This window comes from Rhinopithecus roxellana, chromosome 4 (assembly GCF_007565055.1).
Source record: "Rhinopithecus roxellana isolate Shanxi Qingling chromosome 4, ASM756505v1, whole genome shotgun sequence".
Taxonomy (NCBI): Eukaryota; Metazoa; Chordata; class Mammalia; order Primates; family Cercopithecidae; genus Rhinopithecus; species Rhinopithecus roxellana.
Window position 1 is genome coordinate 23,546,851 of NC_044552.1, and position 24,991 is coordinate 23,571,841.

Consider the following 24,991-nt stretch of genomic DNA (forward strand, 5'->3'; position numbering starts at 1 on the left):
GTGACAAGCTTTGGACACCTTTTTGTTTCTGAATATTGTAAACATGAATCTTCTGGATCTCAGAGGGAACAAGGAAGCAATGACATTAATAATGAATCATAATCTGGAACACCTGATATTGTACAAAAAGCATAGCAACTGGAAATGCCTTTGCAACTGCACAAGTTAGTTCAAGGAAACAATTTGCATTTCTAAAATTTAAAAAATCCCCAATAACTTTTGACAAAACTCACAGATGGCTTATTATTGCTAGCAATGTCAATACTGGATGCAAATCATGCTCAAAAGCTGTGTGAATAGCCAAAAGTGCTAAGCACATTCTGTCAGTGCTCATAATTCAAGGAAAACATTAGCAAAATTCAAAGAGAAAAACTTGAAAAATATTAAGAACAGCTTTGTACAATAAAGTATTTGAAAAAAGCAACACACTGGAAAAATGCCATCAGATGTTAGTATACAGTTTAGCCAAATGTGTAATTAAATACAGCATGTTACATCATTAAGTAGAAACTTTTAAACAATTATACATAGTGCATATTATCACAGTATAGATTAATGGTTCCGCTGGTTGCAAACCATATTCTACATAGTAAGACAACTTTTAGAAAATTTATTAATCCAAGCAATAAATCATTATCAGTGAAGTGTCAACCATTTCACACAATGTATTTAAGTTTTAGTTCCTTAAATACTAAACATAAGACTTACAGGAAAATGGGTTTTTGCTGATCTGAGGAACTCAAACATACCAACCTTACTCATCAGTGCTCAAGAAAAATAGCTTTAATGTGAGATAGTTGTATGATGGTACAGATAGGGCCAGTATATGCAACGAAGAAAGTTCAGGGTTTCACCAAAATTTTAGCAAAATTTTGGGGTTTAAAAATCTAGAATATTATCGCAGAAGTCACATGACTGTCTCACATTTACTCTTCCTCGTGTCCTGATCCTGCTGACTTGTCCACATGGGCAACTAGGAAACTGACACAACTATACTTCTTTGTTCACTTTGGTCACCACCATTAGCTCTGTTGTTGGGCTGCCCATGTGTAGGCAGATTTCATGAAAATATCAGGTTCCCTAAGCAACATGAACTAGGAGGCTCAGAGAGGCTCACTTAGTCACTGACTTAGTGAGGGATTGACTCAAGATTCCCAGGCACTAGACAGAAGTAGTCCAGAAAGGAATCATTTCCTGATTGCCTGTTGGGGAAAAAAGAAACTATTCTTTGGATAGAACTGTCTGGATGGACTCTAACACAGTAAAGTGAAGGCAGTGCATTCTTATTCTCAGAAGGACAGCAGATGGGGCACCACGCATCCCCACAGAGGGGCTGTCCTGCGGTCCTTACAGGAGTTGCCAGGATCCCAGAATCTCCTCCGGCTGCTATCCCCACCCTGCCTGAAAGAGGTGAGGAGGAGGATGGGGAGGGAGGCAAACAGACTCGGGATAAGAGGAGTGAGTGCCCTGGTAAAACCAATTACTTAGTTAAACCTTTGGCTAAAACTCTAGGAAGGGAGGCACAAAATGGAACAGTGTTTTGTTTGTTTGTTTGTTTGCTTCTCTAGGTGAAGGTTTAACTTCAGCATGGGTAAAACTATTCTTTCCTTCTTTTATCTCTCCCAGAGTTCTCACCACCTCCTCCCAGGCTAAACCCTTCATGTTGCAGGAGACAGAGAATCCCAGGTAAGACCTGGACTTTTTCTCCCCACTCCCTTCCTTCCTTTTTTCACTGTGTGTGTTCAGGATAAATTATCTTGGTTTTGTTTCTGGAAGGAAAAGGGCAGAGGCCCTGACTTGAAACTCAATCACATTTCTGCACACAGTACCTGAGGAGACAGAATAGCAGAGGGGTGGGAACAATTAATATTGCTCTATGGGCTTTAGAATGGAGAAAACATAATTCCCATTCTTTTTTCGTTTACCCAAATCCAACTTCAGTTTTCTCTCCAAGTCTCTAAAACCACCACCAATACTATTATCATATCATGTGTAGCTACTTGGGGGGTGGTGAAAGGCCAAGTGTGAATCATGTTCAGATAGCAGGGAGTTAAATGAAATAGTTCCTCCCATCAATGCCCAAAGTCATCCTTGGTCACAATAAAAGAGAATAGAGAGAAAAAAGTATGATTATTGTACTAGATTGAGGGGTTGCAGGGTTTTTATTTTATTTTTAAAATTATTTTGTTGTTATAATGATGATGTCAATTTTTTAAGAAATAAAAGAATGGAAAAAGTTGACTTGGGATTTCATAATGCAAAGAAAAAAGCAAAACAAAAAAAGAACAACAAAAAGCAAACAAAACAAAAATTTATATGTAATACCAAATTTAATCCCTTCATAACTCTGTGAAGTGGGTCAGTACTGATGGGTCAGCTTAACTAACAGATATTAGGAATAGGTCCAAAAATAACCAGCCATGATCGCACAGCTTGTGGAACCCAAGTTCTTTGACACTCAGCCCAGTGTTCCACGTACAAAGGCAACCTAAGCGAGGAGGGGGCCTCAGAGATGAGGTGGTCGACCCTTACGATGTCAGTATTCTCCATGCTTTCTCAGAGCAAGTGGCTGAATCTCTTTCGTGACAGAGAACTCACCACCTACCAAAGCAGCCCATTTTATTAAGTCTAATTTTTAAAAAAGATCCTTATGATGAGCACAATTCTGTGTCTCTCATACTCTATGGAAACAACCAATTTCTAACCTCTATGTCACCAAGAGTATAAATCTTCACATAATAGCCCTCCAAATATCTGAAATCTCTGTAGTTGTAGCCAGGTATATTGCATCAAAATAAATGGCTATTTTCTGCAGGAGGGTTGGTCCAAATGTCCTAGCCCACCATTACTAGAAACAAGAAGTCCTCCCTATTTTTTGAATAACTATATTTATTTGCTCAAATCATACTTATTAGGGGCCTGCTATCTGCCATGCAGTGGGGATGCAGCAATACACAGGTCAAACAGACATGCATTTGGAGTGTGGAAGTGGGTGCCCACCCTAGTCGGGGGAGCATCTCAGGATGTCCTCCTTGAGGAGATGACATGTCAACTGAGCCCAGAGGACAACAGGAGTTGATAGGGAGGAGTATTTTCTAGAGGGAGAAGCTGGAGGCAGCTGTAGTGAGGTGCTGATGGGTTCTGGCCACCACCTGTACCACCTAGATTTGATGTTTCTCCACCCCCACTTAGTTGTGTGACCCTGGACAAGTTCCTCACCTACTGCGTGCTTTAGAACCCTCACTGTGAAACAGGAGATGTGACAGGAATGTTGTGAGGATTGTTTGAGTGAATACATATGAAGGACTTAGGACAAGCCTGGTACATTGTTAAGGCTCAATCAATGTTTGCTCTCGCGACTGGAGGGAAACAAGGTAGCAGGCAGGAGCGGGGAGTGCGCAGACAATTCCTGCTAAGACTTGTAAGTCATCCACGGCCCAGCACTGTAACCAGAGAAGTGAGGATGAGACTTCCACTTTGAGAAAGGCCTCTCTGGCCGCAGCATGTAGAGCAATGGGAGGGGATTAGAATGTGTGTGCATGGACTAGGTGGGAGGTAACTGCAGGGCCAGCATCTGTGGCACAGATTATCTCTCTTCATCCTGAACCCCTTCCTCTTCCTGTCTTGAATCCTTTTCCCATTCCTGACCACATCCTCCACCTGTCAGAAAGTCACAGGTGTTAAGGAAGAGATTTCTGAGCACACCTTGGACAGAAGTCATGATGATAGGGCCCATGACTAGGAACCTGCTGGGAGAGGTGGCCTGCAGTGTGTCTAGAGTACTCGGGGGACCCTGGGAGCATCTTCTGTGGCCGTGGCCCGGGGCAGGCCTGCATCACTTGGTGCTGTACCACTATCAGATCCACCACGGGAGCCATGTGCTGTCCATTCCACAAGGAGCTCTTTCAACAGGGAGACGTCAGGCCCAACTGGATTCTAGCCACCTTGGTCTCCAGTCTCCTACTCTCAAGCCCATGAGTGACAATCCAGCACAGGAAATTTGGTTCTGTGAGCAGCATCTATTGGCAGGATGACCAGCAATTCCTGTGTGTGGTTTGCAAAGATCTTATGGAGCACAAATGTTACTTAGTGCTGCAGAAAAACAATGCTAGGTTCCACAAGTAGTCTGTCCTTTTGTTGTCTTGTCTATACCACAGAACCTTTGGTTGACTTGCCTTATTATTGGTTTCAGTCCTATTACAAAACAACAACAACAACAAATTATTGTATTCTAAACACAACAATAGTTTATCTTTTAATCCTGGATTATACAGTTTACAATTACCTGCAAATGCATAGTACCTCACTCCAAAAAACCTCAGGCATCCAGGCATCACAATTTCTCTCTCTGCATGACATAGAAACTTCCATGTCACTAAAGGATTTCACAATCCATATACAAATCCCCTGAAGACTTCTAGGTGTGAAGGAAACATCACTGGACACAACACTGAAAATGGCAATAGGCCAGGCATGGTGGCTCATGTCTGTAATCCCAGAACTTTGGGAGGCTGAGGCGGGAGGATCACCTGAGGTCAGGAGTTTGAGACTAGCCTGGCCAACGTGGTGAAACCCCGTTTCTACAAAAAACACAAAAATTAGGTGTGGTGGTGCATGCCTGTAGTCCCAGCTACCAGGGATGATGAGGCAGGAGAACTGCTTGAACCCCGGAGGCAGAGGTTGCAATAGGCCAAGATTGCACCACTGCATCACTGCATTCCAGCCTGGGCAACAGAGTGAGACTCCGTCTCAAAAAAAAAAAAAAAAAAGGCAACAAAAGCCCTGGATAGATAGGGTTTTTTTTTTTGTTTTTTTTTTTTTTTAGGTGAGCTATAACATCTGGGCAAATAAAAACACACTATGTTATTCCTAGAAAAATGATAGAAATCTAACTTAACCTTGTCAACATGGGGATTCATTATGTTATTCAGCAAACTAAAGGAACAGTAAGAATGTAACTGCATCTCAGGTACAACTGGAACCAGGGATTTGAATGCAACTAAAACTCCCCACCTTTTATTTTCTCTTCTCTAGATTAGCTCAATTTTTTATACATTTCCTGTATGAACTATAACTATAGCCATTTCTAGATTATTATCTCTTGTCAGCAAAGCAAGACAGAGTTATTCTCTGGTCATGAAGAAGAGAATTCCAGAAAAGAGCTCTGAGTCAAAGGCCAAAATCCTGGCATATCTGGTGTTGTGCAGAGCTGAAAGACTGGCCGAAGAGTGTGTCAGCAGTAAGCTATCCTAGGCATAGGGCCTGACCTAGAAATCAAAAACCCTAATGTAGCAGTATTGCATCATCTATAGCATAGATTATGCTGCAATGATATACAACTCCCATATCTCACTAGTATAAACCAAAAAGTTTTCTTTTTCATGCTACCTGTTCATCAGGAGTTGCTGAGGGGGTCACTTGGAGTCACTTGGAGATCCAGGCTCGCCAAGCAGCCACTGTTTTCAGCACCAGCTATTGCCCTGCTAGTGGGCAAAGAGGGAGCTCTGGAAGAACATAAACCAGCAGTTAAATTCCCAGTCCAGAAGAAATACACATCATCCCTGCTAATACCTCATTACAGGGCACAGATGATGACAATAATGACCTCTCAGGCTTAAGGAACCTTCAACTCTGAGAGAGGGTATCTAGTGGTCACTCAGTTACTATCCTGTCTTTCCCTCAGGTGGAAGTGGGTGTGGTTTCCAACACCCCTAGCTATGTCCCCTGTCCGTGACAAAATCTTTGTAATGAAAATCTGAAGTATTTCGGAGTTCACAAGGGTATTTGTTTGCTGTTAAGACTCTTGCTCTCACTTCTACCTGACAAGAGAGAATTTGTATAGACTATTAGACATGTGACTTTTTTTTTTAAAGCACTAGGTATTTGGGGCAGGGTCAACATGTTTCCCTAACAGAAATCACTCATAGATATGTTTTTTTTTTTTTGAGACGGAGTCTCGCTCTGTCGCCCAGGCTGGAGTGCAGTGGCCAGATCTCAGCTCACTGCAAGCTCCGCCTCCCGGGTTTACGCCATTCTCCTGCCTCAGCCTCCCGAGTAGCTGGGACTACAGGCACCCGCCACCTCGCCCGGCTATTTTTTTTTTTGTATTTTTTAGTAGAGACGGGGTTTCACCGTGTTAGCCAGGATGGTCTCGATCTCCTGACCTCATGATCCGCCCGTCTCGGCCTCCCAAAGTGCTGGGATTACAGGCTTGAGCCACCGCGCCCGGCCTGATATGTTCTTTGAGGTCATGAATTCTATGAAATAAAAATAAAGAAAGTTATTGAGCCTCTCTTGGATGCCAGCACCATGCTCAGTACTTTCCTTTTTTCAGTATACTCACATTACTGATTATCCTTCATTTTAGTTATGATCAAAGCAAGAGTTGAAGGAATGTCCTTGGTTCAAGGCTACACCCTAGGAGGCAGAGTCAGAATTTAAATCCAGCTTTCTTTCATTTGAAAGACTGTGCTCTGTGCTGGACCACACTGTACAGTTTTTAAAGTGATCTAATAACGACTAGCATCCATCAGTGAACTCTGAGTTTACCAAACAGGAAATTGCTCTTAATGGGTTCCTCTAATGGCAGGGCCAGCTCAAGGCAAAATTTTTTGCCTCCTCTCCTTCTTTTTCATTTGACACGATTCTGCTCTATCATCCAGGCTGGACTGCAGTGGCATGGTCACAGCTCACTGCAGCCTCAAACTCCTGGCTCAAGTGATCCTCCCTCCTCATCTTCCCGAGTACCTGGGACTATGGGCACATGCCAACACACCTGCTAATGTTTAAAATTTTTTGTAAGGATGGGGTCTATGTTCCCTAAGGTGGTCTCAAACTCCTGGCCTCAAGCAATCCTCCTGCCTCAATCTTCTGAAGTGCTGGGATTATAGGTATGAGCCACCATGCTCAGTCCCCTTCTCTCTCATTAAAAATATATTTAAAAATTTTTTTTCACTATTCAACTTCTGTTTTAGGTTCAAGGGGTACATGTGTAGGTTTGTTATATGGGTAAACTACAATGCCATGGGGGTTCTGTATACAGATAATTTTGTCACCCAGGTCATCAGCATAATACCCAAAAGGTAGTTTTTCAGTCTTCACCCTCCTTTCGCCCTCCACCCTCAAGTAGGTCCTGGTGTCTGTTGCTCCCTTATGTCCATGTGTATTCAATGTTTAGCTCCCATTTAAAAGTGACAACATATAGTATTTGGTTTTCTGTTCCTGCATTAATTGTCTTAAGATAATGGCCTCCAGCTCCATCCATGTTGCTGCAAAGGACATTATCTCATTCTTTATAGTTGTGTAGTATTCTATTCCATGGTGTATACACACCGCATTTTCTTCTTTTTTTGAGATGGAGTCTCACCCTGTCGCCCAGGCTGGAGTGCAATGGCATGATTTTGGCTCACTGCAACCTCTGCTTCCTAGGTTCAAACGATTATCCTGCCTTGAGTAGCTAGGATTATAGGCACCAGCCACCATGCCCATTGTGAATAGTGCCGCAGTGAAAGTATATGTGCATGTGTCTTTATGTAGAACTATTTATATTCCTTTGGGTATAGTAAAGGGATTGCTGGGTTAAACGGTAGTTTTAAGTTATCTGAGAAATTTCCAGACTGCTTTCCACAATGGCTGAACTAATTTACATTCCCATTTGCAGTGTATAAGCATTCTCTTTTCTCCACAACCTCACCAGCATCAGTTAGTTTTTGACTTTTTTAATAATAGCCTTTCTGACTGGTGTGAGATGGTATCTCACTGTGGTTTTGGTTTACATTCCCCTAATTAGTGATATTAAGCATTTTTTTTCTTATGTTTCTTTTGAAAAGTGTTCATGTCCTTTGCCCATTTTTTAATGGAGTTCCTTTTTGCTTACTAAGTTCCTTATAGATTCTGGTTATTAAACCTTTGTCGGATGCACAGTTGCAGATATTTTCTCTCATTCTGTAGGCTGTTTACTCTGTTGACAGTTTCATTTTCTGTGCAGAAGCTCTTTAGTTTAATTAAGGCTTACTTGGCAATTTTTGGTTCTGTTGGAGTTGCTTTTGGAGTCTTAATCATGAAGTCTTTGCCAGGGCTGATGTTCAAAATGGTACTTCCTAGGTTTTCTTCTAGTATTTTCATAGTTTTAGGTTTTACATTTAAGCCTTTAATCCACTTTGAGTTGATTTTTATATATGGTGAAAGATAGGGGTTCAGTTTCATTCTTCTGCATATGGCTATCCAGTTATCCCAGCACCATTTATTGAATAGGGAGTTCTTTCCCCATTGCTTGTTATTGTCAATTTTGTTGAACATCAGATGGTTTTAGGTACGTGGCTTTACTGAGTTCTCTAACCTGTTCCATTAGTCTATGTGTCTGTTTCTGTACCAGTGCCATGCTGTCTTGCTTACTGTAACCTTATAATTTGAAGACAGGTAGTGTGATGCCTCCAGCTTTGTTCTTTTTGCTTAGGATTGCTTTGGCTATTTGAGCTCCTTCTTGGTTCCATATGAATTTTTGAATTTTTCTTCCTAACTCTGTGAAAAATGTCATTAGCAATTTGAAAAGAGTAACACTGAATCTGTAAATTGCTTTGACCAGTATGGCGGTTTTAACGATATTAATTCTTCCTATCCAGGAGCATGGAATATTTTTCCATTTGTTTGTGTAATCTGATTTCTTTGTGCAGTGTCTTGTAAAATTCTCATTGTAGAGATCGTTCACCTTCTTCGGTTAGCTGTATTCCTAGGTATTTTATTCTTCTTGAGGCTACTGTGAATGAAACTGCATTCTTCACATGGTTCTCTGTTTAGATGTTACTGGTGTATAGAAATGCTACAGATTTTTGTAAACTGATTTTGTATCCTGAAACTCTGCTGAAGTTCTTTTTCAGATCTAGAAGCCCTCAGGAAGAGACCATGGAGTTTTCTAGGTATAGAATCATTATCTGTGAAGAGAGATAATTTGACTTCCTCCCCTCCTATCTGGATGCCTTTTCTTTCTTTCTCTCACCTGACTGCTCCGAATAGAACTTCCAGTACTATGTTGAATAGGAGTAGTGAGACTGGGCATCCTTGTCTTGTTCCAGTTCCTAAATAGAATGCTTCTAGCTTTTGCCAATTCAATATTATATTGGCTTTGGGTTTGTCAGAGATGGCTCTTATTATTTTGAGGACTGTAACTTCAAACCTAGTTTGTTGAGGGTTCTTAACATGAATGAATGTTGAATTTTACCAAAAGCCTTTTCTGCATCTATTAAGGTAATCGTGTGGTTTTTGTTTTTAGTTCTCTTTATGTGATGAATCACATTTATTGATTTGGGTAGGTTGAGCCAACTCTGCATTCCAGGGATAAAGCCTACTTGATTATGATGGATTAGCTTTTTGGTGTGCTGCTGGATTTCATTTGGTAGTATTTTGTTGAGGATTTTTGCACATATGTTCATCAGGGTTATTGGTCTGAAGTTCTTTTCTTCTGTTGTGTCTCTGCCAGGTTCTGGTATCGGAATGATGCTGGCCTCACAGACTGAGTTAGAGAAGCGTCCCTCTTTCTCAATTTTTTTGGAATAGTTTCAGTAGGAATGATACGAGCTTCTCTTTACATGTCTGGTAGAATTTGGCTCTGAATCCATCTGGTCCAGGACTTTTTCTGGTTAGTAGGTTTTTTATTACTGATTCAATTTTTGGAACTTGTTATTGGTCTGTTCAGGGTTTCAATTTCTGGTTCAATCTTGGGAGGTTGTACGTTCCTAGGAATTTATCCATTCTTCTGGGTTTTCTAGTTTGTGTGCATAGAGGTGTTCATAATAGTCTCCAAGCGTTTTTTGTATTTTTGTGTGGTCAGTGACAACGTCCCCTTTGTCATTCCTGATTGTGTTTATTTGGATTTTCTCCCCTCTCTGTTTATTAGTCTAGTTAGTGGCCTATCAACTTTATTTATTCTTTCAAAGAACCAACTTATGCTTTCTTTGATCTTTTGTATGGTTCTTCTCATCTCCATTTTGTTCAGTTCAGCTCTGATTTTGGGTATTCTCTTCTGCTGGCTTTGGGGTTGGTTTGCTCTTGTTTACTTAGTTCCTCTACATGTGATGTTAGGTTGAGATCTATCTTTTTGATGTGGGCATTAGCACTATTGTTTTCCCTTAACACTGCTTTAGCTGTGTCCCAAAGATTCTGGTATGTTTTTATCTTTGTTTTCATTAGTTGTAAACAATTACTTGATTTCTGCCTTAATTTCTGTTTGTTTACCCAAAAGTCATTCAGGAGTAGATTAATTTCCACTTAATTATATGGTTTTGAGAGATCTTCTTGGTATTTATTTTTATGGCACTGTGACCCAGGAATGTGGTTGGTATTTCAGGATTTTTTGTTTTTTGAGATGAGTCTCACTCTGTCAACCAGGCTGGAGTCCAATGGCATGATCTCAGCTCATTGCAACCTCCTCCTCCCAGGTTCAAGTAATTCTCGTGACTCAGCCTCCTGAGTAGCTGGGATTACAGGCACATGCCACTATGCTTGGCTAAGTTTTATATTTTTAAGTAGAAATGCGTTTTCACCATGTTGGCCAGGCTGGTCTCGATCTCTTGACCTCAAGTGATTTGCCCACCTCAGCCTTCTAAAGTGTTGGGATTACAGGTGTGAGCCACCACACCCGGCTGGTATTTCAGGTTTCTTGAATTTGTTGAGAATTGCCTTCTGGCCAAGAAAGCAATTGTGGTCAGTTTTAAGAGTATGTACCACCATGTGCAGCTGAGAAGAATGTATATTCTGTTTTTGTTGTATACAGAGTGCTGTTTTTTGTTTTTTGTTTTCCATTTGCTTGATAGATCTTTCTCCATCCCCTTACTTTGAGGCTATTGGTGTCCCTGCACATGAGATGGGTCTCTTAAAGACATACAGTTGGGTCTTGCTGCTTTGTCCGACTTGCCACTCTCTGCCTATTAATTGAGGCATTTAGCTCATTTACATTCAAGGTTAATATTTATATGTGCAGATGTGATCCTGTCATCATGTTGTTAGTTGGCTGTTATGTAGACTTCATTGTTCATTTGCTTTATAGTGTCAATGGTCTATGTACTCAAGTGTATTTTTGTGACAGCCAGTATTGGTCTGTACATCTCAGGGTGGCTTAAAGCACTAGGAGAAAGCATGCAGAACAGCCCAAGGTGAAGCTCATTTGGCAGCTGACAGTGAGTTCACACCTTGTACTCTAAAATGAGGAGGTGCTCTTTTCTTCCCACTCTAATTAAAGAAGACTGAGAAGCCCTTCAGCACTTTACTGCCCCCTCCCCCCATCCCCCCACTACCGCCACCAACTTTGTGGTAGGTTGCTGGCACTTGAGCTCTCCACAGGCCCAGGAGAAAACAGCTTTCTTGAGGTCCTAAGGATACCTGATAATAATTCTCAGAGTTAATGGAATCTTCTGTATTTTCCGTGGATTTTGATTATCTACTTTTTTTTTCTAACTTCTATGAGATTCGAGAATTGAAAGGCTGTCATATCACTGGAACTCAGTCAAAATGTGGTGTCTTCTCCAATATTGTCCAACTAGAAGATGTGGGAATCCCACCTGATATAAGAATTAAGAAATATGACTACAAACAAACTAAAGGGAAAATAAGAGAAGAACTTAAAGGAGAATATTTGGGAGTTTTGGGGAAGTCATAACTGTATTGAGCTAATGTCATCCATATGTCCAAGGAAAAGTGAACCTAAATTTACAAGGGCAACTTATGTGGGCCAGGTTCCTTCACACATAATTTCAAGTCATGCTAAAATGAAAGCATCCAAGGAAAATTTTATCATACACAACTTATGATAAGGAAACTTATGCTTAGGAAGATTAATTAGGAGGTTAAGGTCACCAAGCCTCTAGACTGTTTAGCCAGGACCCAACCCAGGTCTGGCTTCTGTTTGGTTTTGGAGTATGTGTTATCCCCACTCCATCATGCTGCCTCTCCAACCTGCAGCCCAGTGCCCAGGGAACAGGGGTCAGGCCAAGATCAGAACAGGCACTAGCACCAATAGGCCTGGCAAGGTGGGAAGTACAGGGAAGGGGTGACTCCAGCTTACTCTTCTCTGCCTCACAGAGGGACCATCAGGGCCACTGGCATTGTGGGTGATAGAAGTTGTGAATAGGAGGTAAGGGACATGGATGAGATCATCTCCATGTGAGTATGTGATACAGTGGCAGGCCAGAAGTTAATAGCCGCATCCAGGGAGCCAAGTATATAGTTCCCAGTAATGGGGCTTGTGTTCTGCTCTCAAGGCTGATGAAAGAGGATGGAAGTTGTACTGTTTCTCTACTTCAATAGAAAGTAAGCTAAAAGGAGAAAGTGGGAGACAGAGGTTTACAGAAGCAAATTTATAATGGGGTCATATCAAGATAATTCAAAGAGGGAAAATAAGACAAGGTGGCTCCTTCCCCAAATTGGTGACACAACACTAATCACTGTCCCCACAGAGTGGCTGGGCCTGACCCCAACTACAGAAGCTCCGCTGTCTCTACCCTCTGGGCGTAGACAGGAGGCAGTGGTCATGCTACTGCAGCCTAATGACTTGAGATTAGAATTGGCCACTGCCCTGCTGCAGGGTGTGTGCTCAGCACACTTTGACAGCTTCATTCTCTGTTCAGTCTTGAGAAAAAAATAACACTAAATAAGGAAGGTGAAGCTACAGAAAGTCCTGACTGTCAGAAAATGTTAAGATATCAGGGCGAGGAAAGACTTTAGAAATCATTCCAAATTTCATAATAGGGGTAAATCAATTGTAAGGGCCATTAAGGTTGTCAAGTGGCAGAACATGGATGCAAACCTAGGGCCCTTCACTCCTCCTCCAGTGCACTTTCCACCATGCCAGGAGGAAGGGTAAAGAGTAAAGGTGCCAGGGGAAGGGCTGAGATTTGTCTCCTTCCACTTCTTTTCCTCACTGAAAATGTAGGATACAAATGGAGCCAAAAATTTAGGTCACTGGAAGCTACGGGTCTGCTTCAGATGGATGTATTCTTTTCCCTGGGTTTGGTGAAGTTATTTGGCCATAAAGCCCTAAGCCATGTATAATCATAACATTTTAAGAAATAGGAGCCAGGTATTAGAAGGTTCCGTTTTCTCTAAAAATAGTTCAAAGTATCTCAATGAAGTTTAGGTATCAAAAAAATAAAAATACCCCAACTTTTAAGAGCATTATGAGTAGTAAAATAAATACTTATAGCAATGGGGGTTTCAGGACAATTAACCTCTTGAACGTAAGTAGATATGCTCAAGAAGGCTATCCCAAGGACAGCGTTGCATGCACAAAGATAAGAGACCAAGTTAAGTTCCACAGTCAAAACAGACAGACCTATTTCTTTCCTAGTAGCATCTGTACAGCATATATAGTGAATGAAGTCATGAAAAGATCCTCAAAGGTCTGTGTTAGAGCAACTGTGGTTAAAATAGGAGAGTAGGAAAAGTGAGATTCTCCCGTTGTTACTAATAATTCAGACTTAAGACTTTTTAGAAAGATGATCATCTTTTATTTCTTTCAAGAGCCATGGCTGCAGACCTGGAGAGAAGCCAAAAGACACCTAGGCTTTTTATAAACCAAAGGTTGGGGTATCCACATCAGTCAGCAGTGGCTTCTGCAGCAGCAGCCACAGAAAGTGAGTAATGGAAATTAAAGGATAGAGATGTACAGGAAGTCCTCTTTCCTCACCCAGAGAAGGAAGAAAATAGCAAAAAAATAAGGTCAACCCCACAATCAAGGTAGAGCTGCTCTAAAATCTGAGGTAGCCAACGACCAACACGAACCACCTCACCTTTCTGAGACTTAGCTCTCCTGTAAAGGAGAAACCACACTGACCCTGGATCAAAATCCCTAGACAGTAGAAGTGACCTTGGATTTCAAGAAGGAGCAAATTACTTCTGCTAATATAGATAAAGAGGCCACCATTTTTGGTTTTCAGAATTTCACAGGGAAAATAGTCCCATTCTTTGGCCTCTATTAGCCACAGGCCCAGATGACCCTGTGTCCCTGAGATTGGACATGGCTTTCCCATGGCCTCTTATGAGAACCTGCCCAGAAATAAGTGTTTTGTTGTTGTTGTTGTTTGTTTATTTGTTTGTTTTTTAGACAGAGTTTCACTCTTGCTGCCCAGGCTGGAGTGCAATGATGCAATCTCGGCTTACTGCAACCTCCACCTCCTGGGTTCAAGTGACTCTGTCTTAGCCTCCTGAGTAGCTGGAATTATAGGCGCCCACCACCACGCCCAGCTAATTTTGTATTTTTAGTAGAGACGGGGTTTCACCATGTTGGCCAGGCTGATCTTGAACTCCTGACCTTAGGTGATCTGTCCACCTTGGCCTCCCAAAGTGCTGGGATTTCAGGCGTGAGCCACTGTGCCTGGCTGCAATAAGTTTTTAATTACCAGAGTCAGTGGTTCCTATCATTGATTGAGCTTACTGATTGGACAATAAGAGGGTCATATGTGGCTGTCTCCGGCCATCACATTAAGGTGACACTTGAGCATGACATGAGGTCTGCATTCTCTACAATCAACTGGATCTGTTCCACTGCTTCCCAGCAGGAGCAGAAGCATGCTTGCACCAGTTCCTAAACACCATCATTTCATTTTCAGCCCACATCCCTCCCCTGCTCAGATGTCCCACCATCTAAAGCAGCAATCCTCAAATGCTACTGTGCACAAGGATCTAAGGCACTTGCTGAAAATGTAGATTCCTGCACCAACCCCAGAGAACCAGAAGCAATCCCTCTAGGGTACAGCTTGAGAATTTGCTATGAAAAAAGATCTTACATGTTTTTGGATAATACTTAAAGATGGTCCAGAACAGTGCTTCTGGAAATTTTAATATGTAAGTAAATTAAGAGCAGCGTGTTAAAATGCAGACCTTTAAAAACTTTGTGCGGGCTTGAAATTCTGCACTCATATGTTCTCCCAGAGAAGCTGAAGCTGCTGGTTCTTTTGGCCACACTTTGAGTCACCAAAACCCAAAGGATTTCCAGCCTGTATCTGGGTCTAAGAGAGCAAAAATGTCACAAACATACATAGTTTTAACCTTCCCTGATTATCTGTGGAGTAGAATCTCCTCCCTTACCTCCAGTCAGACAGGTCCCCATGGATGAGGGGGTACTGCTCTGCCTTGTGTGTCCTCAGCTTCCCTCTACGGAACTCTGTTCTGATCTCAAGCTCCCACTAGACCTGCTATTAGAAGTGCTGAACACTGATTTTCTGTGAGTATAAAGTAGTTAAGAGAAAAAAGAAACATGTGAGGCTGTAGAGTTTCCATCTGTAGACATCAAGAAATGAGTATGAACTGTTAGGCATTCCCCAACATTGTTGTTCAACTGATCCTCCCAAGTTTGAGACCTCAAATTCTTTCAGGTGATATTCATATCATTTACTCTTTTTTGTTTGTTTGTTTTCTTTTAACTTAGAAAGTGAATTGCAGCAAGTTTTCTCCTGAAAGAATTGCAAAGATGAACCGTGACCTCTTTCTATATTCATAATTTTTGTCTTAGGGTTAAAAAGACTCCCCCAAGGACAGAAAATTGTACCTAATGATACAGCCTACGGCGCATGCTGCTCCTTTTGTCTACAGTACCTTCTACCTCTGGCTCACATGCACTCTGGTCACTGATGCACCTCCAGTTCTCAAGCTTAGTAAATTATGGTGTAGTGACCACGTCTATGTCCCTACTTCCCCAGTCAAATTCTCTGAGCTATGCCAGGGTGAGGATCTGGCCCTTTTCATCTTGTAATTCCCAAAAGTCTGTGGTGGAGTGCAGAGATGACCACTAAATGAAAGAAACACTTGTACTGGTTGAAACATATTAATAAATACCTTAGGCTCTGTGGTGAACACAGATCAGTAAATAAATGTTGGGCAATCTTTCAGACTCTCAGTGACCCACGGGATATTTGTTCCCCCATAGGGAGCACAGCTAGAGGTCCTTTACCTACCCTGCAGAGACACTGATTTGCATGGGGAGGCCTGGTGCAAGGCCTCTGCTGGGTATGAGCAGCAGTACACGCCTTTGAAGGCTGTGTGCTGTTCAGAACTTGGAGCTGGTTAGGGGCCTCCAATGCCCTGTGCTGACAAGCTGGCCTGGGGCTTCTCCTCGCTAGGGTCTTCTCTCAGTGTCTCAAGGTGTGCACATCTCTTCCTGGGCACACAGGCAATGGGCTAGACAAGCATCTCTCTCCTCTAAGGCTTGTCACCAAGCATTCCTTCCAGGGGGTGGGGTTTGGGAATTCCCACTTAATATAGCCCACCTTCTGTCATTCGATATTTTCTAACACTGGAGTGGTGGTTTCCAATCTCTTCACCATCAAGGAGGCTTAATTTCTACCCTCTCTATTTTAATATGGTTTTAACTACCAAACAGAATCCTCTAAGTGATCATTTGTTTTCTTATACTGTTCATCAGACAGATGTAAGGAAATAAGTGAGATATTGAGATCCTAGTCTGGGCTAGCTGAGTTACGGGGGCTGCTAAAACTCTAGTAATAGGAACAGCTGTCTGCCTTCCATTCTCCTGCTATGGCAGACACTTATTTCCTTTAGAATCAGACCCCCGAGATACACGATTCATAACCTTATGGCTAGAAATAAGAGGACATGATCATTCTACAGGTCCCTTGCTCCCTTGAATTACCTCTCCTGGGCCCATTAAGAACAGGCACATGAAGAAAGAAATCCAGGGTTGAGCCACAATCGCACAAAAATCTGTCCACAGATAACACCTCAAGGAGGTAGGGCCTGCTCACCTGAGTCACTGTTGTCAACATAATGCAACCTAACCATCCTGTTTTGCGTTTAGCTATTCAAGACTTTTGTAACCAGTCCCTGTGGTATGGGTTCTGTTTTCCCAATTGTACCCTGACTGAATCACTGGGTATCATGTCAGAGGAGTGGGACCTACTTAACCTCTTTTCCCTGGTGTCCTGGAGCCCAGGGGCTCCTATGTGGCAATGGGTGCCAGATAAATAGGGGTCCAAATTTCCATAATATCTATAGATTGATTTCTTTAAAACTTATTTGTTGCCAAAATACAAATACCCTGGGCTTAGGAAGAAATTAATACTTATCAAGACTATGTCAAATAAAAACAACTACCACTAACTGAAACTGCTTAGTTATCAGATATATTATACATACTACTCCATGTAATCCTCCCAACAAAATGATGCCAGCTAAGAGATGAGAAACTGGGGCCCACACCAGTGAAGCCCCCTGGCATAAGTCACACAGGCAGGAAATGGTAAAGCAAAAATCCACACCTAGGTCTTCCTGGGCTTTGCCACAATGCACACTGGCTTCTTCACTGTGGATACTGCCTGACAGAATAAGACTCAAGTAATTACAAGGATTCATCAGAAGGGAAAAGCTGACATGACCAGAACTAGAACACAGCCCAGGGAATGCAAATCTGGGTAGATCATGGTACTCGAAGCCCAAGGATCATTTGAAAGAGGTTAAAAAAAAAAAAAGGAGCAAAACGCACAAGTGAAATGGAGGTGACACTTAACTACAGCTTAATTTTTACTTCAAAGACTGCTCAGCTCATTTTGGGAATGTGAGGGGAATTAAGAAGATTCTGGATAGGTTTGTAGAAGAAGCAAGGTGTGTGTGGTATATGTGGGGACAAGGGGAGCAATTATATCCTAGACTGTATCCAATAATTTTCTGGGACGAAAGAGAGCAAATGTAGACGTGAGGAAGTAGTAGCTTGAGTGGTGTCGGTGCCATAAAGGAGACCAAGGGAAAAACCTCTGATGACCATGGGGATAGTGTAAATTGAGTAGCAAGAGAAAGGAGGACTGAAGAAGTTCAAGAATGATGAGAATTGAGGAAATGAAGACAAACACAGACAACTTCACTGCAGGAAAAGAGAAGATGGTGTTACACAGGTAAACAGGATCAAGAAATGGCTTTTGTTTTTTTTTTAATTCAGAGTCTCACTCTGTCGCCAAGCTAGAGTGCAGTGGCATGATCTCAGTTCATTGCAACCCCTGACTCCCTGGTTCAAGTCTCCTGCCTCAGCCTCCGGAGTAGCTGGGATTACAGGCATGCGCCACCATGCCTGGCTAATTTTTGTATTTTTAGTAGTGATGGGGTTTTGCCATGTTGGTTAGGATGGTCTTGATCTCCTGACCTTATGATCTGCCCACCTCAGCCTCCCAAAGTGCTGGGATTACAGGCGTAAGCTACTGCACCCGGCCTGGCTTTTTTTTTTTTTTTTTTTTTTTTTTTAACGGAGTTTAGCTCTATTGCTAAGGCTGGAGTGCAGCAGTGCAATCTCAGCTCACTGCAATCTCTGCCTCCCAGGTTCAAGCAATTCTCCTGCCTCAGCCTCCTGAGTAGTTGGGACTACAGGCATACACCACCGCACCAGCAAATTTTTGTATTTTTAGTAGAGATGGGGGTTTTGCCAATTGGCCAGGCTGGTATCAAAGTCCTGACCTCAGGTGATCCACCCACCTTGGCTTCCCAAAGTGCTGGGATTACAGTCATCAGCCATCGTGCCTGGCCAAGAAATGACTTTTAAAAATGCTGATTTGAAAGCAAAAGAGAAGGAAGTAGAGGAGAGATTTATGATTTTAAGAAAAAAGAGGAATATGAAAATATCCAACTTTAAAACAGTTATGATCAAAACTATCGTTTGGTAGTTTTGGTGTGGAATAGGCTGTTTTCCTAGAGAAATATTTTGGAATCATTTGTCTGTCTTCCCAGATATGGGCTCAGCTTCCTATAACAAGAGATCATGTTGGTCTTGATTACCCTATATCCATGGGAACTAGCACAATGTCTAACGCAGAACCTTAATAAAACTTGTTTCTTAGGAACTCTTTCAATATTTGGAAAGTGAACTCTTAATGGGTATCTTCAATGCTCCATGCCCTTCCTCTATTGCAGAGACATAGGGTAATTTCCATGAGGAGTTTGTAAAGATCTGGGTTTCTGAAGAAGGTGCTGTCTCAGGTCAACAAAACAGAAGGATCAACTTTGCTCTTTTCACCAGCCAAAGGGCAGATTCTAGAAAGATGGTTTTAAACCTTCTCTTCCTGCATTTGTAAGTGCGCAAAGATGCCATGCCTTTATTTCTCTAGAACTGGTTTTTCTTCCTCACAAGTCTCTAATCTATAACCTTAGTCCAGTCCAATGGACAAGACCATGAGGAACCTCAAATACCCTTCCAAAGAGATTCAGATTTTACTCAAGAAGTGAAGGGGAATCATTAAAGATGAGTAGGGGAATACTACAGTCAGAGTTTTTTGTTAGAATATCACTGAGGAGGCCAAAGACTGGCAGTGTGACAAGGGAGTGAGACCAAATGCTCAGATAAAGGTAGGGAGGCAATTGTTATAGTCCAGAACTGAAACAGGACAGTGGAAGTGGAAATGGAGGGAGGGGACAACAAAGACATGTTTAGAGATATCAGAAATTGACAATTAAAATAGGCATACAGGAAGGGAAAACATATCTCATTAATTAAGAAAGCACTGGCATACTGGATACCAACAGCAAATAGCAAAGAAATTGCTGTGTGTGTGTGTGTTTTTCTTAAGGGAAAAAAATGAGGATAAAGGGAAAAGAAAGTGATGTTACTAGCCCTCCATGTAATCTCCAAATATCTCTTCCCAGTAGTTCCATAACTGAAGGGTCAGGATCTCCATTCACGGATCTTTCTGTGGTGCTCTAAAAGGGGCAGACTGAAGACTCTAAGGGCTATCACTTTCAAGTGGCTTTCCAAGCAGGAGAATTCATGGGATGAGGAGGACATGGTTATTCTTTACAGATTTACTGAAGTGAATCTGGGGGCTGATTGATGACAACACCATGTTGATTGCAGAGAAGACAAAGGGGCTGGGTGTGAGATAATGGAGTTCCTGAAACCCCTGTGATGAATATGTCCACCCTTCCTTTTCATCAACTGCTGGTCCCTATTTCATTCTTCTCCTATCCCAACACCATTATTCCTAAATCTGAGCTCAGGCTTGCAAGCACCTCTAGGAGTAAATCACAAGACTGAGACCAGAGCAACAAGAAAAGCAGAGATAAATGACTCATTAAGACAGCCACAGGAGGCAGGGCAAGGTGGCTCACGCTTGTAATCCCAGCACTTTGGGAGGCCGAGGCAGGCAGATCACGTGGTCAAGAGATTGAAACCATCCTGGCCAACATGGTGAAACCCTAGCTCTACTAAAAATACAAAAATTAGCTGGGCATGGTGGCATGTGCCTGTAGTCCCAGTTACTGGGAGGCAGAGGCAGGAGAATCACTTGAACCTAGGACGTGGAGGATGCAGTAAGCCGAGATCATGCCACTGCACTACAGCCTGGTGATAGTAAGACTCTGTCCGGAAAAAAAAAAAAAAAAAAAAAAAAAAAAAGGCCAAAGGAAAGGGACTAGAAGAGAGAGAAATACAAAAGAATAGAAGATCTGGGCCAGGTGTGGTGGCTCATGTCTGTAATCCTAGCACTTTGGGAAGCCGAGGCAGACAGATTGCCTGAACTCAGGAGTTCGAGACCAATCCAGGCAACATGGCAAAACCCCATACAAATACAAATACAAAACATTAGTTGGGCATGGTGGTGCATACCTATAGTCCTAGCTACTTGGGAGGCTGAGGCATGAGAATCACTTGAACGTGGGAGGTGGCGGAGGTTGCAGTGAGCCGAGAATTCGCCACTGCACCACTGCATTCCAGTCTGGGCAACAGAACAAGGCTCTGTCTCAAAATAAAATAAAATAAAACTCTATCACCATCACCTGGGTAGTTCCTTCCATTCTCCTATGACTTCCAATAAGTCATTAGCCGGTCACCTATCATCTCTTTAATTTCTTCAAAAACAAAATCTCAAACTTGCCTTTGGCAAACTGAGAAACTTTCAGGAAACACAGAAACACGTCTTCAGGACCTTGGACAGCAGAAAAAAGCCTTTCCCCCCAACCAACCCCGCCAACGCAGGACACTCACACCAGCAAGACTGCTGAGGAAATGTGACATCTCAACATGCTGATGAGGGAAAGAACGAATAAAGGGCCATACAGTCATCAATGGAGAGTGTTCAGGGGAGGTATGAAGACCCAGGCTATAACAGTCAAGAGGAAGGAGCCCTGGGCCCTACAGAATGCCTAGTCCGACTTCCTAATACTCTAAGCCAGAGAAGGACATTCTCTACACCTACATTACAGCCAACTTCCCTCTTCAGACATTGATTTTTAAAAGAATATATAGAATAGAATATTGAGACTTTTTCAAATTCCTTAGGGAAAAATGCATAAAAATAGAACTTGCAGTTCATGGATCTAGAAATAGCCTTACAAATGATAAAGCAAATTTCACAAAGGTAAAATATCTCACCAAGGTAGAGTAACACAAGAGCTGTTGACCCAGGATTAGTCCTTGGACAGTGTTTTTTAATTTATAGTTGGTGAGTGGCTAAAGATCTGGATTCTTCTTCTAGCTCTGCCACACACCAGATGTGTGACCTTTGGCAAATTACTCAATCATGCTGAGCCTTGGGTTCCTTCTTTGAACTGAGCCCCCACCCCCACCCCATGTGTTAGGCACTGTTAGGGAATGAAAAACAAAATCAATCTCCATGCTAAAGTAGCTCTCCAGTGTGGCACAGTTCAGACGTGAAAATATCAATAATCCAACAATACTAGTTAAACATATAAAAGTAGTACAGAGAAAAACATTAATAACCTGACGTTTAGAGCAAGATTAGGAAGGCTTCACAATATAAGCAAAGGGAAATCCAGGAAGAAGTAAAAGCATCAAGCGGTGCAACAGGGCATTAGATTTAGGAAACCATCAATAATTTAGTTTTGATGGATGGCAATGGTGGTGGGGAGAGATACAGGGTAATGAAACCTATCATATACTGATGTTGTAGAAGTCAAATGAGACAAGTCACTATAGATAATCATTAGCTACTATTATGCCAACAGCTATCCCTATGAGAAAAAAATTCCTTAATTTAATATTTATAGAAAACCTGTTTGCTCACTATACTAGGGGCAGCTCCTTTTGGTCCCTTCCTAAAGAAATAGAGCCAGTTTGAGAAACAGGAAAATCAAGTTCCATACCTTCCTAGTCTATGAAACACCAGTCAAGAGGTAAAAGTGCTTCCTCTATCCATATCCTGATTCTTCCACTGAAATGTCACTTAGTGGAGCACATCTTTTACTTGTGTGATTTGAAAACAAGGCTTTGCCTATAGACCAGGGTATGCAAGGGATCACCTCTGGGACGATCTCATGGCACTGAGAACTCAAGCAAGATGGTAACGTAAGAGTCAGACTTGATAAAAGTCCATTTCCCAGGACCACTTGACAATAAGGGCACAGAAAAGTGGTCTGAGGAATAATCTTCATGCTATTACCATTTTCAGCCTCTTGTACTTACTACTAATTTTCTTAGTTTCCTATAATTAGATATGTACACATGAGCTAGTAGCAGCCACAGTCCTACAATCTGACTAGTTCATGCCCAACTCCATGCCTGCATCAGGGACATCTGGCTATTGTAGTGTCACAGAAAGTCTCCTCTCTGGTGAAGAGTATCTAGAGACACCCATGAATTTTAATATCTATACCCCATACTGGTTTGAACAGTGTCCCCCAAACTCATGTCCACCCAGAACCTCAGAATGTAATCTTATTCGGAAATAGGGTCTTTGAAGATACAATCAAGTTAAGATGAGGTCATACTGAATTAAAGGTGGACCCTTAATTCAACAACTAGTTTCCCTGTAAGAGGGAAACTTGGATGCAGAGAGACACACCCACAGAGATGGAGGGAGAGATTGGAGTGATAAGTCTACAAGCCAAAGAATGCCAAAGATTGCCGGCAAATGCCAAAAGCTGGGAGAAAGGCATGAAACAGATGCTCCCTCAGACCCTCCAGGAGGAACCAACCTGGCTGACACTTGGATTTCAGACTTCTGGCCTCCAGAATTTTGAGGGAATACATTTCTGTTGTTTTAAACCACCCAGTTTTTGGTAGCTCATTAAAGCAGCTCTAGGAAATGAATGTATACCACCACCACTCCACAGTACATCTATTTTCCTTCTATGTGCCCAACTTTTATTATCTTCTCAGAGGATGGTTATAAACCCTAGTTATTGTATCAACACACGGGAAGGGACACTGAGCAGAACAGCAGGAGAATGAACAATTAGTATCAGATTAGCAACTTCACAGCTAAGGTAAAGGGCATGGGAATTTAATTCTGAAGGCTCTATAATATGACACTCTTTAAAAACCTTGTGGTTTTGGTATATAGATCTACACATTCTTTGATATGCTTCCTTTGAAAAGGCAGAGCCTAATTCCCCTCCCTTTGAGTGTGGTCAGTGCTTGATGACTTGCTTCTAACAAACAGAAGTGATAGATGTGAATTAGGTCATTAAAAACACTGTAGCTTTCTCCCTGCTCTCGCTCTTAAATCACTTGCTCTGGGGGATGCTAGCAGCCATGCCATGAAGACACTCTAAAAGGAGATTTATGTGACAGGAAACACACCTTCTGCCTCAGGCACACCCAGCACACCCTGCCAGGCACATGAGTGAGCCACCTTGGAAGAGGATCCTCCAGCCCTGCTCACACTTTCAGAACTGCAGCCCCAGCTGATATCAACTGGAACCACAGTAGACTCTGAGCCAGAGCCACTCAGCTATGCCATTTCCAGATTCCTAACCACGCAAACTGTGAGACAAGTTTATTGTTTTCAACCATTAATCTTTGGAGAAAAACAGGGCAATAGATAACTAACATAAGAACCTTTAACATAGTCTTCAAGTCCTTGTAAGTACTCTTCCTGCCTACAAGATACCCACTATGTGATTTCTTCCTGCCCCTAACATACCTCTGGAACAAGTGCAATTCCAAATCCCTTAATCCAAGCTAGAGCATAGAATTCACAGGACCCCTGTCTTTGTCCTCCTGCAGCTCAGAGACTGACGTCCATATCATGAATGCACTAAGAAAGGGAGAATCATGAGTGGAATCCAGTATCAGTAGCTGGGAGCAAAGGACACTTGAGGTAAGGGTCCTCGGGTTTTTCACTGTGCCTGTGAAAAAAATTAAAATAGGAAAGAAAATTTAATCATTTAAAACAAACATTCATTGAGTATATTCAGTGGCAAGCACAGTACCAGATAGCAGGCATAAAAATGGTCCCTGCTTAGAAATTCACAGGAATGACAAATAAGTTTTGTAACAGAAGCTACTGCTGTACAATTTATATTCCCTTAGACCAAGATCTGGCTACAGAATTTGTGAATCCCTGTGCAAAACAAAAACGTGGGGTCCCTTGTTCAAGAATTTCAAGAGGATAGCAGTAGACCAGTAAACCAGCTCCATAGGTATATGCCCATGAAGCTAGCCCTGCCTCAGGCATTCACCTCTGTGTGAAGGCTACTAACTGTTCTTTCAGTAAACTTTTTTCTGGCTGACTGGGATGCTTAATTTGCACCAAAGGAAAGCTTAATATCCCTGAAAGCAGCACTCAACCAATGGCAAAATGGCAGTTGGTAGATAAATGCTCCAGCTTCTTCCCCCCTTGGATGGTATAACTGAGAACTATTCCAGTGTTGAGTTTTTGAGTGGGATTGACATGCAAGTGTCCACAGTGTAACTGGGAGATTTCTTAAAATCACCTCTAAAATAAACTACTTATACTCACATTCCTATCTCATAGTCTGCTTCTTGGTAAACACAAACCATGATATCTTTCATCTTTTGAGCCAACTCTAACTTGGAATACAGTACAGTGAAAAAAATCTAAAGCTGCATCTCATTCAACAGGAATGAATGTAATATAGTAACGTTGGTCCTAACTATGGCAAGGAAAGTGGTGGCTCTTTAAATCTGAATGATGAAAGACCTGTGTTTGGAATTTGAGACAAAAAGCTGTTAATGAAGGCTGTTAACCAGCAGTTACAGTGTCTTATTTGTTTTAGAGCTACTTCTTTCCATAATGTACAAGTGGATCAA

At 42.0% G+C, this 24,991-nt stretch overlaps 1 long non-coding RNA gene across 1 annotated transcript in view; it reads right to left on the minus strand.

The window, feature by feature from the left end:
* Nucleotides 1-217: 217 nt before the first annotated feature.
* The window catches only part of LOC115896796, a 37,028-nt gene continuing 12,254 nt past the window's right edge, over nt 218-24,991 (minus strand). Inside the window, exons 2-3 of the long non-coding RNA XR_004056670.1 lie at nt 5,389-5,504; nt 218-4,194 (exon numbers count right to left, since the gene is read on the minus strand). This is a non-coding gene — a long non-coding RNA (uncharacterized LOC115896796). The remainder of the gene's footprint in view (nt 4,195-5,388; nt 5,505-24,991) is intronic.